Consider the following 21,194-nt stretch of genomic DNA (forward strand, 5'->3'; position numbering starts at 1 on the left):
CCAATTTTTGCCCCAGATCCCAAAATGCCCCCTCAAGGATTGAATTCACAACCCTGGGTTTAGTAGAGCAATGCTCAAACCACAGAGCTATCCCTCCGCCCCTATGCTCTGTCTAGGGTAATATGCTCTGTCTAGGGATAGCTCCATGGTTTGAGCATTGGCCTGTTTAAACTCAGGGTTGTTAGTTCAACCCTTGAGGGGGCCATTTTGGGATCTGGGGCAAAAATTGGGGATTGGCCCTGCTCTAAGCAGGGGGTTCATTAATCACCTCTCTTGTCTTCTAGAAATATATTTGTTTTATGTTGTCAGGTAGCTAGTCAAGAACTGTTGATGTGTACTATTTTAGTCATGATTCCTAGTGTACCAGCAGGGATATATCACTACACAGAAAAACATAGAATTAACTCCATAGAAAAGGCCATTTTATTGTAATAGGACAGACAAGATTAAGTCTAATGATGATTTGAGTGCAATGGGCAAGGTGTGTCTAATTGCTTGTGATTAATAGGATAGACTTTGATATATATTTTTCTGTAGCTTACAAAGAGAGTTGGTTCCAGAGATATTGCCAGAATTCACCTTAGTACAGTAACATTCTTGTGCCTTTTCTGCCCCTTGCCTCTTTGTTGATGAAGCTTAATTGATTTCTCCTTTGTTACCTCATAGCTCTTTCTAGGATGGAACAATTATTCATTGTGTGCCCACCTTCCATCTCTAAATATAATAGCTTATTGGCAAGGCAGAAGCAAATGGAAGCACTTAAGGGCTGTTAAGTTGTGGGGCATCATATGTAAAAATAGTACTCTGCAGTTACATGGGCTGTGCTATGCCATTTACATCAGTCTGTCAGGACTGAGGAGTCCCTGGCATCACCTCTGCTCAGTCTCACTTAGATCTCTTATCACTTATCACGGACATTTTCAATCGGACAGTTAGCTCAGATTCTCTGCTTTGTCTGATTTCTGCTTGGTGCAGTTGAGTTGGAAGGGGGGTGGGGGGCGGAACTTGACATGGGGCAGCTTATGGCTCTCAGATTCTCTAGACTAATCTGGGCTCTGAAATGTTTAGATCATCCTGGGGTGATCTAATACTCAGCCAGGGGTATGGTGTACACAGGGGTATGCAGGGGTATGATGTACACAGAGGGTCTTCCTGGGGGTACATCAACACAGCTAGATATGTAGCCTGTTGTAAAACTAGGCAAATAAAAAGCACTAGTGAAGTCAATACAAACTAAAATTTCATACAATGGCTTGTTGATACTGCTCTATACACTGAATGTAAGTACAATATTTATATACCAATTGATTTATATTATAATATGATAAAAATGAGAGAGTAAGCAATATTTCAGTAATAGTGCACTGTGACACTTTTGTATTTTCATGTCTGATTTTGTAAGCAAGTAGTTTTTAAGTGAGGTGAAACTTGGGAGTAAGCAAGACAAATCAGACTTCTGAAATGGCTACTGTAGTTTGGAAAGGTTGAGAGCCACCGAGCTAATTTATGCCAGCTAACAATCTATAAGGGACTGTACACCAGTTGAGTTTAACAGGAATGCAGCATGCTTCAGCCATGTCCTCAACACAACTCCAATGCCAGGAGTGAGTGAGTGAAGGATGGGCTGGAGGTACAGGTGCTGGCTATATCAGCTCAGAGCCATCTGAGAGCTCATTCACAGGTGTGTGGGATCTCAGATAGCCAGATCTGGCTGCACCTGGGCCCTCTACTCTGCATGAGCAATGCAAAGGGCCAACAGAGAATCTGCCCCTCGGAGTATAAGAACAAAGTCCCAGATGCTCAAAGGCATTTAGATTCCTAAATTTCAGTGAAATCAATGGCATTTAAGAGCCTATATATGTCTGGGGATCTGGGCCAAAAGCATTATAATAACTATACAATAATAGATATACAGTGTGTCTCATCATGTATGTGGATTACAAGTTCTTCGGGGCAGAAGCCATCTTGTACATGTGTTCAGTGCCTAATCCAATGGAGCCCCATTCCTGACTAGGGCCTCTAGATGATACTGCAGTATAAATTATAATAAAAGTCTGCAATAAGAAACCAATGTTTCTGGTAGATTGTGAGAAACATTTACAATAAACTAAAAAACAACCAACCAAAAAATCCCCACTATGCAGTATGTTTCCACTCGCTAAAGAATTTATATTCAGTTGGGTTCATTATTAAAATGACACTTTCTCATTGGAGGAGGCAGTGACACTTGAATTGCTCATGCCAAACTACATTAGTGTATGCCACATGCATAATCAAATATTTTATCTCACTAAAATAGGGCAGGTTTCAGAGTAGCAGCCGTGTTAGTCTGTATTCGCAAAAAGAAAAGGAGTACTTGTGGCACCTTAGAGACTAACAAATTTATTAGAGCATTAGAGCATGCATTGCATTGCATCCGATGAAGTGAGCTGTAACTCACGAAAGCTTATGCTCTAATAAATTTGTTAGTCTCTAAGGTGCCACAAGTACTCCTAAAATAGGGCAAAATGTTTCTGACTGGAATTTTAAAATTCCTTTATATTTTGGAGAATAAAAGCACTCTGTTACCAATTTTCAAGGGGAAGAGTTTCACTGCCATTCATTGTCACCAAAAGCCCAGGAACTGGGGTACTATTAGCATTATGTGAAATGTGAGACCAGCTCTAGTTAATGAAAATGCACAGGTGTAATTTTCTTGCAAAAACCAAGAGCCATACACTACCAATAGAACAAATTAATCAAACTGAAAGGCAAAAAAGATTTCTAAAATGCATCATCTAAAAATTGCTAAAAGTCTTCTGCAGCATTCCTAATGCACATAGAAAGCTTCCTTTCCTATTTATTAATGCTGTATATAAATAAGATACACCAGAATAGTACACTTGTTACTGCTAGCATTCATGTGAACAAGTAATGTAACAATTATTTACACATCTATACTGCCTTTAATTCAAAATTATCAGAGCACTTTTCAAACATTAATGACTAATTATTATTTATTATTTGTACAATGGCATCTAGAAGCCTTGATCATTGACCAGGACCCCACTACATATGGGTGCTGTACAAACACAGAACAAAAAGACAGTCCCTGCCCCAAAGATCTCACTATTTAAGTACAAAACAGGAGACAACAGATGGATACAGACAGTCAGAGTGGGATCACAAGGAAACAACCCAGAAGATAGGTAAATATTATACCCAGGAGATAAGTAAATATTATACACATGTAAATGATGAGTGATCTGAGGGACAAAGAGATTAAGTAACTTGTCCATGTTGTGAATAAAATATAGCCAGCCCCCTGCTTTAACCATTAAACCTCACTCTCTGTCAAGCTAAATAAAGATTGACTATTACAAAATTTCTAGTTTTTGCTCATTACTGTACATTACTCAAAAGTGTATTAAATACATTAGAGGCATTACTACTAAATATATTAGAGGACTGCAGTTGATAGGAAATTTTGTAAAAAGTAGAATGTTTTGTTTGTTTGTTTTGAATTACATTCCTCAGTCCTATAACCATTCAATTTAAACAACTCTTTTTGACTAAAAAGGGAATTTTGTGTGTCTGTTGCGTCTACTGATGTCATTAGGGGATTCTATATGCCAATGTGGTGCAAGACTGGGCTCTGAATGTTTAAAGGGACATAGTCAACTTCAAAATCACATTTCTGTATCAAAATTTTGGATCTACTGTAGTTACATGTAATATCTAAAATTACGGTACCTGAAAGAAATTAACAGAAAAGAAATGCATTTGTTTAATCTATGCCTTTAACAGCACTAGAACTCTTATAAACATCAACAGAGGAGCAGGAAAACTCAATATTTTAAAAGTTTTTTCCCCCAAAATTCAGGACATACTATTCCAAGTGTTGTATTAGAAAGTCGACATTAAAAAAAAAGCTGATTTCAAAGAGTTCAAGTTTGCCAGCTTCTCTTTGTAACCTCAATTTCTAAAAAGTTCTGTTCCATATCTAGGCTACTCAGTCTGACAACACATTACCTTACAAATGGCTGGATGAGTCATAAAACTAATGCATAAACAAATAATGTATTTCTGGTGTCATATAACATAAATCAGCACTCAACTACAAAGACAAAACTGCATAATGTCTGCTTTGCTAAAACGGACAACATTTTTTTTTATTACAAGTGATACTGGAGTTGTGGCATAGCCCTTGCCATACTTCTCAGTCCCACACAAACACTAGCAAAGGACCAAACTTTAGCAAGTACAACAACAGTCAAAAAGTACAAAAATCCAAGATAATATTAGGACACTGAATTTTTACTCTTAATGACAAATCTTGTCCTCATGTCTATGGTATGGAAGGCTTCCATTTTCCACAGAATCAAGATATTTCCTCTGTGTAGAGGAACAGTTTTGGGGAATTCATAGTGGTAATGGTTGTGACTCAGAACCCAGCTGTGCATGGGTCTCCCGTGAGGTCATAGTACAAAGGCAAAATGTGTGTATCTATCACTTGTGACATCACATCAGAGGACGCTGGGACAGTGGTCAGAGAAAATTACCTGATTTAAAGAAGATACATTATGCACTCAGCACAGGCCACATGGTGCCATTCCTACTGCTTTCCAAAATGAGGGAGGAAATGGAAAGGAGAAAGAGGGTTATGTGATAGAGCACATTACTGAGCTGACAGAGTGGTATGCCCATATAGTGCCTGTTCTGCAAATATATGGGCATGTCCAAACCAAAAAAAGCTTGATTGAAAAAAGATATCTTCCAAGGTGGGAAAAATATATAACCTCCAAGTTAATTGTTCAACACCATTCTTCAGACTAGATCCAGCTTATGGATTCTAGCAGCTTCCATTCCACCCTCAGAGTGCCAAATTGTCTATTTCTATACCGCTATTCAGAATACATTGCTTTTCTTGCCTCCTGTCTACAATCCCAGTTTCCTAGAAATCTCCCAAAGGAAAATGAGTCAGATTCTGCCAACCTGGAAAAAGCAGAAATTTATATAGATGACATTTTAGTTTATGGGAAGAGGTTAGATATCATGGTATTAAGTGCAGTGTAAGAACCTAATTAGAACAGAATTCCCAGTGCTGATATCTTACTATTTTTCCAAGGCTACAGCTGCATCAGCCAAAGTTAGCAGCTATAGTTAGCCATTCCAATTATATAGCAATGACTGGAAACCCAGTGTATGTTGGTCTAGGTGGCTTTCAAATGCCAAGACAAAGTATGCCCAAATAGAGAATATTTGGTGAATGTATGGGGAACAAGAGGTTCACAAGATCTGTAATTTATTATTAAATACTAATTTTGATAAAAACAGAAGAAAAAATGTGTGAGGGTTGGAGATTTGCAGGGCTCTGTGTACTGTTTGTTTATACTATACTCTTTTGTAGGAAATGAGGAGGAAGGAGAACTGGGGAAATTTCTAGACAGAAGTTCTATAGTGAAGCAGAGAGAGAGAGGAGGACTAGACGTAGGAATAATAACTTATTCTAATAAAGTTCCTTGTTCAGTATCTTTTCCTGTGATCTTTTTTCACTGTCACATGAGAAAGTCACAGATATAACTAACAGACATAATCCTAAATGGCTTGCAGTTTTTGTTTTTTGGTTTTTGCTCAAACCTACTGCTGTCTAAGCTCTCTTGGATATGTTACTTTATCCTACGCTTTCCTAGCAAGTTTGCTACTTTATTTTGAAACACAGAATCAAGAAGTTAATTTGCTGCAAGGCTGGGCTCCCTGCAATCTTTCAGTTCCTTTGTTTTCTGTTTCATTCGTTGCTAATTTCATTAGTTCACATTAGTTTCATAGAGCAAACTAAAGCAGTAAACTATTTGTTGTCCTCTGGAATCTCTTTCCTTTTATAGCAGAACACACTTGCAATATTACTAACTCTTTTCTGAACACTGGAATTTCCCCTTCTGATATTATTTAAATTACTTATTTCAAGGAAATTCTACTAACATTTTAGTTACTTCTGCAGTTCTCTTTCCCCTCCTTATTGCGCTGGTTCCTCAGATCTTAGACATTTTCTAGCCCATTTCTCTGTTCCCATTTATTTCTTGAGTATTTGCATGTATGGCTTAGAGCCAAGTGACAATGTTTTTTTTCATGACTCTGACCTTGACGACTATGAAACCTATCAGTTGGGATTTCAGGTTGGTAATTCCATGGAAACTACTTTAATTTAAGCTTTTAAAGATTTAAGGTGATGGAATATGTCTTAAATGTCTGTGTAAATCATGGGGAAAATAGGATGAAATTGCCTAGAAACCAGAAATGAAATTTCAGTCACTGTGTAAGACATTGGCAAGTGTCAGGTAAAGTCAGTTGGGGCTGTGGACTTAATTGATAATGTATGTGGCTGTGACGGGATGCACCCCTGTATTCACATCCTACACACTGTTGAAGTAATCTTTGTACAAAATATGCCTTGTGAGGTTTCATTTGAAAGCAAATAACTCTCTGGTCAATAATATTATGATGAAATGTGTGTGGCAACATTATGAACATATGCTGAAATTCAGTCTGAAATCTGTTTACCAGACAAGTGTGGGTAAACCCAGTTTCTCAAAGACAAAGAACAAGATGATATCTTAGCCAGGTGTCATCAAAATTGATGAGCCATCACCTATTCAGTGGCCATTCTTCGGCAAAAAAGGGGGACAGGAACAAACAATCTACATCTTAGCAAACAACAGCATGGAACCTCTTTCACCAAGAGATGCCTTGTCTCCATCCTCACAGCAGGAATGAACTTCATCTAGGGATAACCCTCAGGAAAATACATTTCAAAGGGCAACTGGACTATATAGTGTGTGTGTGGGGGGGAAACATTCCAAGGTATCTCTCCCTGTTGAGCTCTTACTCTTTCACCTAAGAAGACAAAATAAACTAGCCTATTTGACTTACAGAGAGATCCTGACCCGACGTTTGGTCGGTCCTGTTGCTGGGAGCATGTGGTAAGAATTTTATCTTGAACCAAGTCTAGTTTGTTAAAATGCTTCCCAGTGATTAAACTTATCTTATTTTTCTTGTAAACATTTCCAACTTTAATGCCGTAAGTTTTACATGAGTACAAATAGATCTCCTTGTAGTTAAAGAAAGTTGTTTTATTCTTTAATTAAAACTAATCCAGTGTTGTCTTTAAACTGAACTGTGTGTAGGAAACTCAATTTACGGTAGCAAATGGATGTGTATTGATCCACTTAGAGAGGCAATGGGCATAATATATCTGGACTGGGTAAAAGAGGGATGGACAGTGCAGAATACATGTTTTGGGTGAAACTCTGGGCCTGGGAGTGTGTTGGGGACACCCTGCAAGTGGAAACCAAGGCTGGTGGAAGCCAGAGTGTGACTGATGTGTGGCTGGCAGACTGCAGCTATACTCAGACTCTCAGAGTGTCACTTGTGTGCTGGAAGGCTGTTTGTGAGCAGCCCAGGTGTGAGCTACAGCAACAAAGAATTATGATGAACCCACTTTTGCAGGGCAGGGGTGACACAGGCCATCAGTGGTCTGGACTGCACCCTGTAATGTCACAGGTTATGTCCACACTACAATTAGACACCCAAAGGTGTTCCATGCCAGCTGACAAGCTCACAGGGCTCAGGCTACAGTGCAGACATTTGGGCTCAGGTGGCAGGTTTTTAATTGCAGTATAGACATGCCCATAGTGGCTTCAACTCAGAGAGGACTCAAAGTGGGGTGGTTTAGGCTTCAAACGAGCCTGAAAAGTAAGAAACTGGAGTCTCTAGCTGGATCCTTCTTTAGACCACAGAACCAGGGATTTCTTTGTGGTCTGCAAGCCAAATTGTCAGAGAAGAATGATCCATCAGTGGTTTGTCTAAGGTAAATGTGGAGCCCCTTAAAAAGTTTATGATGCTGCTTAGAGAGAAAAGTTTATTCTTACTGCCTAATAGTTTGTGTATTTTTTTTATATATTTATTTTTTGTCTATTTTTTTTATATTTGTCTCTTACTATTTACATACAAATATTCCCCTGGTTAACTGTCTTCCTGCTTGCTTTTAATTAGCCCATAGATTTGAGAGCTAGGATATAGTTATATTTTTAAATATTCCCTACCATTGTAAGTGATTTACTCATAGCTGTAAGGGAGTATTTTATATGGGAGAGTTTGGCCTACCACTGATTTGCTTTCAATAACACATCACACATTTACAGCTAGAAAGAGGGAGATTAGCTGCTTTCTCCTTTAATTTATACAAATGGAATGAGGAGTTGGTGGCAACTTAATCAAATAGATATCACCCTCTTATTAGACCCCACCTTGCCATGGGCTGATTTATGCATGGAGGAGCTAATTGTGGCATTTATCTGTCGCTATGAACCAAGTCAGATATCAGTTATAATTCTTGGTTTTTCTGCTGCCTTTGACATTATCAGATTCTTATTTTGAAAGGTGTACTCATTTTTTCTTTTTCAAGGCTCTGTTATGAATGAGCTTGTTTAACATTTATCTATTCAAGCATTCTGGATGTTGTGAAATAAAAACTCATCTAATTTTAACCATTGCAAGAGTTCCACTGGACTCATTGTTGAACCTTTGTTTTCCCTGTAACCCTGTTGCCTGTGTTCTATTGGATGGAGCTATAGTTCTGGATGGTAAAAGAGCTGGGTTCAGTTCTTGTCTCAGCCACTTGAGCAGGTCTCTTACGCTCTTTCTGTCTCAGGTCCTGCATCTGTAGAAAGCAGACAATGATGTTTCTTTGTAAAGTCTTCTGAGATATACAAAAGAAAAATATTCTTTGTAATACAGTAGAACTCAGAGATCTCAGTCAAGATCTGGGCTCCATTGTACTGGGCACTGTACACACACAAAATACAAGGTTAAAAACCCTACAGTCTAATTTAAGAAAAGATAAACCAAATGAGTGTAACAAACAATGTGTGGAAAGAGGGAAAATGCGGTTAACAGACATAGGAACATGTGCTTATAAAGACACACCATGGAATCCTGTCTCTAGCGGTGTCAATGGGAGCTTTGATGTTGACTTCAATTGTATCAGGATTTCACCCCTAGCAAGACGACTGCAGGTGCTTTATTGGTTGTTTTTTAAATAGTAAAGAATGAATAAAATTGATATCAGTATTCCTTATTGCCTTGATCAACTAATTAGCTCATGTAGGTTTGAGTATCTGGAGGCCAATAATTTACAGATTGGACGTGATACATCCTCCTTGATGCAGAGAGTTGTAACTTGCAAAATGGGCTGGGTGGTGTACTGTTCTGCATTCTAATCAGTAGGTTCCATACTCCTGCCCAATAACTCAACAGTGTTTGAGTCACTGGGATTTCTCTCATCTCCAAACCACACATAGGAGGAAGAGTATAAACACCTGTGCCCCCCTTTCTCTGAAAAGGAAAAAATGCATCCCAATTAGTGGTAGTCATGATTCAACAAAAATTTATTCACCAGAAAATGATGATTTGTTGAAATGGAAACATTGCAGGAATTTCCCAAATTAAAAACATTTGACTAAAAAGTTTCCAAATGGTCAGAACATCCTGTTTTGACATTTTCAAAATGTAAAAGCTCTGTGTTTGTTTATTTAAGCAAATTTATAGTAAAAAAATTAAATAGTACAGAAAAAATTCAAAGTCAGAATGAAACATTTTGAAATTATCAAACCAAAATGGTTCAATTGATTCAATCTAAAAATATTTTCAGACTTTGGTTTGTGAAAAATTCAGCTTTTTGTCCCAATTCAGGACAGGAAAAAATGTGAAATCTCAAAAATTCTCAGAGGTCAGGAAAATCCTTTCTCACCAAGCTTTAATTCCAAAAGCCTCCAACTCACCATTTGGTGAGGGAGAATGAGAATTAAATAATCTGGCTCTTCCCACAACCCTTCCAGGTAACTCAGTCTATATCCTCCTCTAACTGGCTGTACGTGGTTTGATGTGTGCTATTAAAATGCTTGATTAAATATATTCTTTTGTAAATAAATTTATTAAACATTCAGACATATGGAGGGATAAAGAGAAGTGGACTGTTTGATAAATGTTGCTGAGCTAGATAATGAATACATCTGTTTTAAACATGGTCTCTCCCCATAAATATTCAGGGAAGTGGGGGTGAGGTCTAGCCTCTCTTTGTTAGTGGGAATTGATACTGATGCCAGAGCATTGATGGGAGAAAACCTCAGTCCTGGAAATGTGTGCACATGTTTAAAGTAAAGCACACAGGTACAGATGTGCAGGACTGGGGCCTTATTTTGTACTGTAATGACTGACTTTGAAAGGCTAATACTTTGAAAGTTCAGGAGAAGTCATGCTTAACAGTTTTAATGGTGGCATTGTTTAGTACTTCATGTTTGTCAGTATGGAATTACTATCAAGTCTTTAGGTTGCCTGCAAAGATGAAGTTCCTATATTCCAGTAATTTTACCTAAATGTGCTGATTGCCTGATAATCAGGCAAAGGGGGATATTCAGCACATTTTGGTGACGTTTTAGGAATGTAGTAATTTTAATCTGTGAGGGGCATCTATGATTCATTCCATAATTTTATGAAAATATTCTTATGATATGAATATGACATAACTGAGATATACTTTATGCAAGATGGCTCATGTGAGAGATCACTGGAAAAGTTTCAAGTGTCAGGAGGTAGCCATGTTAGTCTGTATCCACAAAAACAACAAGGAGTCCGATGGCACCTTAAAGACTAACAGATTTATTTGGGCATAAGCTTTCTTCAGAAGCATCTTTAAGTTGCCACCGGACTCCTTATTGGAAAGGTTATGCTTTACTGAATGTGATTATCCAATTTGTATGCCTGTATCACTTCTAGAAAAGGAGTACTTGTGGAACCTTAGAAACTAACAAATTTATTTGAGCATAGGCTTTCGTGAGCTACAGCTCACTTCATCGGATGCAACATCCGATGAAATGTATCACTTCTGTATCTGAAGTTAGGAATGTTAACTATGTAACTGTATTTCAAATGTGTTACTTTGTGTGTCACACAATGGAAAAGCCAGATGGGGCTAATGGGCCATTAGCAGAGACAATGGACTGTGAAAGAGCTTAGTCTTCCTGTGGATGCTGGAGACAGCCTACCAGCAATGACTGCTACAGCCATACAGAGACATGGGTCTGAGTCACCAGGGACTGGATACCTCTCCTCCCCTTTTGGAATGGCAGTGGTTTTCCTCTAGAAGACAAAGAGTTCCCGCCTTACACAGGAGATATATAAGGCAGGGGAGTGACATCATCATGATTCTCCTCTGCCTCCTTATCCTCAGAGACACTGAAAAAAGACCTGGAAGCAAGAAGTGAACTGTGGGGATGTTACCAGATTTGACCGTTACTTTGAGGTATGCTCATTTAATAGGGTTACTCTTCTGAGGGTTTTTTTTTTTTTTTTTGTAATTCTGTTAATGTACTGCTTGTGTTACTTGTGTTTTCATATGGAGCAGTACTTCTCCCTTCTACAAGTCCCCTCCCATGGACCTATCCTGCAGGACCTAGGTTCCCCCCGTGCTGGGATCCTCCAGCCCCAGAATCAGATGCACGCACACACACACACACACTAACAGCAAGTATGAATGGACCGGGTCAATCAGCACTCTCAAGCTTGGCTGGGTCAAGCAGTATTTCCAAGCTGCCACCTTTATATGCCACAGGTACTGCACCGGAATAGAGTAAATCTGACCAGGCTGGGTCGAACAGCACTTCCAAGCTGCCACCCTTGTATGCCCCTGAACTCAGCGGATTGGGTCAAGCAGCACTTTCAAGCTGCCACGCTCGTATGTCACGGGTTCAGCACGTCCCTATCCCCACTTTCCTGTTACAGTTGTTCTGGTCGTAACCCACTTGATGAGCAAACCCCACAGTATTTTTGGGTGCTACAGGGATCTTTAGCTTAGGAAAGAGGAGTGTTGCTGAAGAGTAAATGGGGAAGCCAGAAACACAAAAGAGTAAAGTTCAGAGAGAGAGAGGGAGGGAAGCAATCAACTTAACCATGAAAGTTATTTATTGAATAATAGTGATAACCACACAAGGAAAGCCTAAACAGACATAATGGTTACATTAATAAAGATTACAAAAACTGATCAAACAAGTCAGGGTTAAGAAGTTATACCTGAGGTAGAAAAGAAAACACAGAGAGAGAGAGAGAGAGCTGGGGTCTCACCACTCCATGAACCAGTCAGGGTTCCCAGGTGGTGGTGATAGCTGAGGATCTTGAGTGCTGGAGGCAGGCAGAGCCCCCAGCATGATCAGTCAGGAAAAGATGATATCCCAGTGGAACTGATTCAGAGTTTGGTTCCATGCATCAGAACACTTACTTGAGCATGGGTAGGGGTTTTTTGTAGGGCAACAACAATGGTTCAAGGGAGAACATTAGATTTATTTATGAGTAAACTGATGACTTAAGGGTTTTCTTTAGGCTAGACAATAAGAACAGATCATTCCTGTTTATGAGTGGTGTTCCTTCAAGGGAGCTCACTATGCAGTTAGGCAGCTTCAGAGTTTTGGATATCAATCAAGGATTCATTATTAGAATTGGTCTGACAACTGCTGATCTGGGTGTGTGCAGCTGTAGGTTCATTAACATCTGGAGCAGAGATTCCCCCATGATGCAGTGCTTCCCTGCTTTTCTGGTCCCAGAGTTCAGTGCGGTTCTTGCCTTGGAATCTCTGTTCTCCATTCTGTATGCTAATGTAGATACCTCCCTGTCCCATCTTTGATGCAGATGAGGCTAGGGGAGTTGCCTTAATCTTATCACCCTTGTCAGGAGGGGTTTACGTATGTCTTCCACCGCCTTTTCATTGCTTTCTGTAAATCTTTCTTCTGATTGGTTTTGGTTCAAGCAAAGGCTGGGATGGGAGGTGTCTTTCATAAGTCAGACAGACTGTATACTGTGCCCTGGTTCCCCAAGAACACAGAGCTGACTGGTATCAGGGAGAAGGGTTAAGCCCAAGCTGGAAGAGCATCCAGCTTGTGAGTAATAATACCTGAGGTCTCAAGAGGGAGACCAGTGCAGCTGCCTTTCAAGACTTTCTGTAATCTGCCTGCAACAATATCTAGAGTGAGAAATATTATTTGTAACCCATTTCTTTAGTGATACTAGCTTATTTTGTGTGTTTGGTTTCATTTGCTTAGTAATCTGCTTTGTTCTGTCTGTTATCTCTTATATTCACTTAAAATCCACCTTTGGTAGTGTGACGGGGCAAGGCCAGATGGCTATAGAAAAGTAGTGGGAGATAGATATATTGGCTCCAGGCTAAACAGATCCCTGGTACCAGGATAAGTGAAATGGCAGCTGCTCCAGGTCAATTAAGACACCTGGGGCCAATTAAGAACTTTCCAGAAGGCAGGGAGAAGGCTAGGTTGATTGGGACACCTGAAGCCAATCAGGGGCTGGCTGAAACTAGTTAAAAGCCTCCCAGTCAGTCAGGTGGGTGGGCATGTCAGGAGTTGTGGGAGGAAGTTGTGCTGTTGGAGAGACTGAGTAGTACATACCATATCAGGCACAAGGAAGGAGGCCTGAGGTAAGGGTGAAGTGGAGTTTGAGGAAGTGAGGGCTGCTGTGGGGGAAGTAGCCCAGGGAATTGTACATGTCATGTTTCTAAAAGGTCAGCTACCATAGCTGATACTATGAGGGTCCCTGGGCTGGGGGCTGGAGCCTGGAGTAGAGGGTGGGCCCGGGCTCCTCCCTCCCCACCTTTGCCTCCCGATTAATCACTGAGACTGGGAGACAACAGAAACTGTGCAAGGAAGGATAACTTCTCCTCACCTCCCTTGCTAGCTTATGACGAAAATGGCTCAGTAGACTGTGGCCCTTGTCTCTAGAGAGAGAAGGGTTACATGGAGGGTCACAGTGAGCCTCTGAGGCAAGCAAAATCCACCAGGAAACGCGGGACCCCCGGAGGCAAGGACAGAACTTTGTCACAGTAGTTAATAAACTTATTTCTTATTTGTAATAAAACCCAGTTTACGCAGTTTCTAACTGGGAGTGGGGGGAAGAAGGGTGCACATCTCTCTTCACTTTAAGGAAGAGGGCGGATTTTTATGAGCTTGCACTGTACAGATATTTCTATACAGTGCAAGACAGTATTATTTTGGGTGTATCTCCCAAAAAGGGGTGTACATGTGAGTTCTGGGAGAGTCCTCTCACACAGAGCTCACTTCAGTCTGTGCCTGCAGTGGGGTGTGGCCCTACCTGTGTATGTCTGCTGCAAGAGGCCAGAGAGCCTAATTCAGCAAAGCAGGGAGAGGGAACCCAGGTTGACTGAGCAGGGGAGGCTCAGTGAAATCCCAGTACATCAGGTGGTATCCCAGAAAGGGGGGGTCAACCTGTCACAGCATCATAAAAGCTTTGGGACTGATCATATGTGAAACCATTCATCTTCTAAAAAAAGAAAAGGAGTACTTGTGGCACCTTAGAGACTAACAAATTTATTAGAGCATAAGCTTTCGTGAGCTACAGCTCACTTGAGCTGTAGCTCACGAAAGCTTATGCTCTAATAAATTTGTTAGTCTCTAAGGTGCCACAAGTACTCCTTTTCTTTTTGCGAATACAGACTAACACGGCTGCTACTCTGAAACCATTCATCTTCTAAAATTATTTTTTTCTAATGTTGATGTACCTTGTGTAGCCCAATCAATAAAACAATGAATTCTACAAGCAACTCTTATGTTTTAATCCATTTTAGATGTCATGGGGGAGGGGGAGAGAAAGAAAACAATCTGTCCCTGGGACATTTGTCCAGAAGTCCATGTAATGTAGAGGCCATTTATCTACTGGTTCATGGTAGCTATTTTTTTTTTAAAAAACTATAGAAAATGTGCAAAATTCAGAAATCCACTGCAATCAGAGACCTGTCCAGAGGACTACATGGGAATAATATTAATACTTAATGCCTACAGTACATATAGCACTATTCAGCAGGAGATCTCAAAGCACTTTTACAAGGGCTAGCAAGTATCCTTATTTTATTGATGAGGAAACTGAGACAGAGAAAGGTTAACATATGACTTACTCAAGGTCACAGAATGGGTCACTGGTAAACCTAAGGAAAAGCCCATGTCTCCTGTGTCCAGTGCTTTCTCCACTGGAACATACTATCCTATCTCCAGGCTGCTAATGATGTCAGCCTTCATTGCTTACTTGTTACATTTTCAAACAAGCATCTTCATGCTTTTTCCCGTGCTGCTACTCACATTTAGAAAGAGGTACATATCAAATCTTCTTAAAGCTCTCCTTTGTCTATAAAAAGCTTGATAATGGCTATGGAAATGCTGAAACACTATCCATCATGCTGACTCATATGTCTCGTTTTTTTGTGTTCCTTCATCTGTCTGTATCCACCTCTCGTCTCTAATTTTATACTTAGACTGTAAGTCTTTTGAGTCAGGGTCATCTTTTTGTTCTGTGTTTGCACAGTACCTCGCACAGTGGGGTCCTGGTCCATGACTAGGATTCCTATGTACGATCACATTACAAATAATAAATAATATTAGCATGCCACCAATAGATTGTAGGATTACAGACTTCATTATCATAGACTCTGTGGAGGTTTCTTAGTTTGTTGAAGATGACTAGCTTCCATGCATTTCCAGGGCAAGAAGTTATTGCTTAAGCAGTGTCTACTCCCTGCAAAAAAAAAAAAAAAATCCAACAGGAGAGGCAGGGCACTGAGCTAGAATCAGGGATTCTCAAACTTCATTGCACTGCATCCCCATTTTGACAAGAAAAATTACTACATGACCCCAAAAGGGGGACTGAAGCCTGAGCCTGCCCAGCCCCACCTCCCTGGACCGGGGGGGCAGGAAGAGGCAAAGCCGGGGGGCCTGTCACCCAGGGCTGATGCCCTCAGGCTTTGGCTTTGGCCCTGGGTGGTGGGGCTTGGGCTTTGGCCCCAGGCCCAGGCCCAGCAAGTCTAACACCATCCCGGGGAACCCCCATTAAAATTGGGTAATGATCCACTTTGGGGTCCCAAACCACAGTTTGAGAACTGCTGAGCTAGACCAAAGATGAAAATATGAGAGAAATGCCAAGTTTCCCTATGTACCATGTTATTCATGACAGCTAGATTCTGTTTCATACTTTCTAGGTCTTTTCTTCAGAGGAAGCAAACAGGAATGCTCATCAGCAGAAGTGACTTCCATTAACACTCAGACCATGTTGTGCCTTCATGACTTAACATTAATGAGTGTTCTGAGCTGCTAATGGAATTCAGTAATGCATGGTAAAAAAGGGAAAAGTTGAGCAGAGGCCTATTTGCTTGGCTCAAGTAAGGAAACCTGGGTTCTAGAATAAAAGCCTCAGCTGCAGCTGCTCATTGATCAGAGACCTGTGTAAACCACAGCTAACAAGTTGTTTCAATTTCATCCACTGCCACCAGCTGTAATATGGTGAGTAAATTAATGATGATTTGGCTTTGCAGGGTAGACATCACTCTTTAGAATTATCTATATCTGACCATTGAGGCAGGAAACATTGTATAAGCTGCTGTGTAAATTTAGGGTATTAGCACAATATTTTACAATGGAAGATGCTGGATATGAGATCTCTTCTGACCACTCAGACATTGAGTGGCCACAAAGAGAACAAGGGACTGGCCACAGGGCAAAGAGTGCAGGAGGAAGGAATCACCTTTTAGTCTTTACGGGAGCTGCTCTGCAGAGCCTACTTCAGCCTGGTAGGCTGCTTCTGGAGACAGAAGACTCTCCAGTTAACAGATCTTCTGGCCCTGCCTATGCCTCTCCTTTGGCCTATGCTCCACCTACCATATACCTCCCCTGTATCTTGGCCCCCACCTGCCATGCAGTAGAAGCCAATTACTTTGCCTCAAGGACCAAAATTCAATATCAGCTACAGAGTTTAGCAACGTCCACCTTTAAAACCTATATCAGAGCTAAGGAGTCTAGCATCTCAGAACCACGTGTGCTATTACACACCATATGTGATGCAATACCATATGGCAGACTGAGGGAGTCTTTGGAATGTCCTTGCTTGAAACAGTTTAACTTGTGCATTAATATGATGTTTTCATGGTAACCAGCTATTGTTTTTTGTGTTCTTGAATTTGAAAAATATGCGCTGAGATAAAATCAGTATTTCAGTTCCATAATCACTATTGCTGCTTTTATGCTGTTCCTAAGATTTCTCCTGTGAAATAAGGGCTATAGGCTTGCAAGGCAGCTTGTTGAATACAAACTGCTTTTTGAATAAGTTCATTTTATAATATATAATGACAGAAAGTGAAAATAATGGACATTGCTCTAATATCTGGCTAAGATAATCTTTATTGATTCATGACACTAATTAAATTGTAAAAGAACAATTGATCAAATTGAACAAAAATTTGAAACAACAATTGAACAAAACATTGATCTTTTATATAATACCTTTTAAAAAATTCCAGTGGAGGTATCCCTTAAATATCCATATTTAAATATAGTATGTCCCAGTAAATCTGCAAGTGCCTTTTATTTAACAATACAAAGCAGATATTTATTTCTATTCTGGTGATGAAAGTACACTGAGGTAGGCCACATGGGAAATATTATTCTTTATGGTCTACTCTCATATCAAAATGGAGATGTAATTAATAAGTGAATACACATCGTGGAGCAGACAGTTTTTTAAATGTGGTGGTAACTTCCTCTCATATTGTTAAATGTGCTCTTAATGATTAACAACTGTACAGTACAACTTTTTTAAAAAAACATTTAATATTTTCCTGCTGAATTCTCAAAGCACTAGCTTCTTTTTTAATAAAATGAGGCAATTTTACCATGAATAATTTAATCAGAAAAGGTCATTCTAACTCATCTCATAAAGAAATTAAGAGAATATGATTTTGTTCTCATTTAAAAAAAAAGCTAGCCCTTTTGATCTACACTTTTAGCTCTGATGTCCAAAAGAGTTCCTCTGTGTTCCTTATTATTTATAAAACACTACCAGATCTACATGTTAAAAAGTCATCCCTTAATTCACTTCAATGCATCCTTGTCTAAAACATCCTTATATTCTGATTTCTTACTATTCCAATTTTAAACCAACCTTCTTCAGCCTATGCTGGTTTATATAACTTTCTACTAATAACAGGTTTCAGAGTAGCAGCCGTGTTAGTCTGTATTCACAAAAAGAAAAGGAGCATCCGATGAAGTGAGCTGTAGCTCACGAAAGCTTATGCTCAAATAAATTTGTTAGTCTCTAAGGTGCCACAAGTACTCCTTTTCTTTTTTCTACTAATAGCAGCTCTTACTGAAGAAAGTAGAGAAGGAATTTTAAAACATCATTACAGTCTGGTGTCACAAGTCCACCAAACCAAGACAAAAGTTTAGAAAACTAACAAACTTTAGACTTAAGATCTCTGTGTTAAAATATTTTTCAGTAATTAAGATCCACAAATAATGCGGTTTTAATTAAGAAAAGGATCAAAGTTAAACATTCATCAGCTCCCTCATTAGGATACAGCAATTGGAAAATAAATGCACTGTTACACGTACCTTATTCAGAGAAATTGTTCCAGAGAATTGGCATGTTTTAGAAGGTGCAGGTCACCAAACTGGAATCAGAACAAATGAATGAGAAGAAACATCCTAGAGGTTCAAAGGACACAAGCAACACAATCTCCTGTTTGCGTCTCCAGAAATTTAAACTTTCCCATCTCTGTATTATTCTGTTACCTCAATTGATTGGTTTTGTTTCCATTGCCTGCCATCCCCTGCAAAATAAATAAGTAAAAGACCCTATAGCATGATCATTTTCTGGATGAAACATGCTTTCCCTGCTTCATGCTTCTCTCTGCTTCTTGACTGACTTGTGCCAGGTCATTGAACACTCCCTCAACATAAAAGGAAGGCAAAGCTCTGCTTAGGCTGATAAGGAGTGCTAAGACCCACATCTACAGTGCTGCCTCAGAGAATAACAAGCTAACACTTACTATGGATGCAGTAGCAGCAGCAGCATCTGATCATTCATTCTTGTTTCCCGACTCCTCCCCATCAAGCTGCCTGCTTCTGTACCATATTGACCCTCACCACATCAGCTCAGAAATGGAGACAAAACCTAGTGAACAAAACCATCCGGAAATCCTCCCTTTTGCAACATGCTGTGCAAATGTGTAACTCCTGTAAAGACAGGGGCAAAGCAGTTCACTTCAGTCCCAACGTACAAACAGGACCGGCTCTAGGCATCAGCAAAGCAAGCACGTGCTTGGGGTGGCACAATTCCAGGGGCGGCATTCTGGCCACCCTTTTTTTTTTTTGCTTGGGCAGTTGCGCTCTCAGAGCTCGGGGCGGCAAAAAACCTAGAGCCGGCCCTGCCTACAAATACAGCTGCAGCTGTGAGGAAACTGGAGCAAGTGGCTAGGGGGAATGAATGTTGCCTGCTGAAAACAAATGGGGCATTCTGATCATTGTGGCAGAGTGTGAAAGTCCCACAAGACAAACTGATTTAAGGACTCATCCTGCAGACACAGAGGTGAGGAGTCCCACTGACCTCAATGGGATTACTGACATACATAAAGTTACTTACATAGATGTTTGTTAGATCAGACCCTTCTGTTGTATTTGGCACCCACCTACCTGGTCATTGTTGTATCTAATTAAATATGATAACATCTGGACTATTACATAGAATCATAGAATATCAGGGTTGGAAGGGACCTCAGGAGATCATCTAGTCCAACCCCCTGCTCAAAGCAGGACCAATCCCCAATTTTTGCCTCAAATCCCTAAATGGCCCCCTCAAGGATTGAACTCACAACCCTGGGTTTAGCAAGCTAATGCTCAAACCACTGAGCTATCCCTCCCCCCTATCTTCCTTCCCTTCCAGCCTGAGGCCAATTCCCAGAGCATTTAAACACATACCTTTTCTCATTATATTCTCTTCTCCTCTAATAACAAAGCTGGCAAAAATTTAAGGGCCAGATTTATTCCTGGTGTAACCTCATTGCAATCAAGAATACAATTTAGTCCATCTTTTTTTAAAATTTAAATTATCTTTACAGGAGCATTTTTTGTACATCCCACTCCATCAAAAACCATAAATCAGTTTTATATTATTGACATTTAAATTCCCTTTAGAAGGGCATAGAAGGAATAGTTTAATATTTATTTTCAATATATAAAATGATCTTTCACTGTATTTTTAAATGCATGAACAATTACAATTGAAAACACACAGTAACAATAATAATCTTTGTGCAATATCACACAAAGAAAAAGGTGGTCTCTTGTAGCCAGGTCTCAAACTATTTAGACTCCAAGTCTTAAAACCAATACCTTGAACAAGATTCTATCACCTTCAAAAGGCACCTTCTCTTCTGAAAAGATTTTACCCATTGGTACTATTGTTATAAGTAATATCTAAAATTGCTCTATCTGGAAAAAGATTAGAGAAAAATGTCAAATTTGTTTTATTTTGTTCATTTGACAGCACTTTGTATCTAGACAGTTTCAGTTTTCCTTGGTGTTTGAGTCTTTCGCACAGCAGTTGGAAAGAAAAACATCTGCAAATGGAAAAAAGTCATCTAAACTTACAATAATAGGCAAAGGGGGGCCCCCCAAGATGCAGGGATAATACCTGGAATTGCTTTTAACTCCTATTTTGAAATTGACTGACTGGATTTCAAAGTGACAGTGTAATTTTACATTATTGTAAGAAGTGCTACTAAGAAAGCTGCCTACAGAAATAAATCTCCTCTGTACCGGACCTCGCCTCTCAGGAACAGAGTCGTTCATCATACAGACCAAGAGTAGTTTTGATGATGGAAGCTAGAACATCCTGCCCCCAGGAAAAATAAACTAGGGGTATGTCTACACTATGAAATTAGGTCAAATTTATAGAAGTCGGTTTTGTAGAAAGCGTTTTTATACAGTCGAATGTGTGTGTCCCCACATAAATGCTTTAAAAGCATGTAGTCAGCGGACTGTGTCCACAGTACCGAGGCAACCGTCGACTTCCGGAGCTTTGCACTGTGGGTAGCTATCCCACAGTTCCCGCAGTCTCCATCGCCCATTTGAATTCTGGGTAGAAATCCCAGTGCCTGATGGGGCTAAAACATTGTCGCGGGCGGCTCTGGGTACATATCGTCTGGCCCCCATTCCCTCCCTCCCTCCGTAAAAGCAAGGGCAAACAATCGTTTTGCACCATTTTTCTTGAGTTACCTGTGCAGATGCCATACCACGGCAAGCATGGAGCCCGCTCAGCTA

The 21,194-nt window shown here is 40.0% G+C and overlaps 1 protein-coding gene across 5 annotated transcripts in view; it reads right to left on the reverse strand.

Moving 5' to 3' along the window:
- The window catches only part of MCHR2 (melanin concentrating hormone receptor 2), a 90,324-nt gene extending 71,212 nt beyond the window's left edge, over positions 1-19,112 (reverse strand). Inside the window, exons 1-3 of one of the 5 annotated variants that reach the window (XR_006279887.1) lie at positions 18,923-19,106; positions 18,486-18,544; positions 7,501-8,698 (exon numbers count right to left, since the gene is read on the reverse strand). The gene's annotated coding sequence lies outside the window, so the exon portion shown is untranslated. Of the gene's footprint in view, positions 1-7,500; positions 8,699-8,788; positions 9,373-18,485; positions 18,545-18,665; positions 18,761-18,922 lie in introns of those variants that run through there. The other 4 variants (XR_006279886.1, XR_006279888.1, XM_043510706.1 and 1 more) reach the window with 4 other exon arrangements.
- Between the last annotated feature and the right edge of the window lie 2,082 nt (positions 19,113-21,194).

Source organism: Dermochelys coriacea, chromosome 3 (assembly GCF_009764565.3).
Source record: "Dermochelys coriacea isolate rDerCor1 chromosome 3, rDerCor1.pri.v4, whole genome shotgun sequence".
NCBI lineage: Eukaryota > Metazoa > Chordata > Testudines > Dermochelyidae > Dermochelys > Dermochelys coriacea.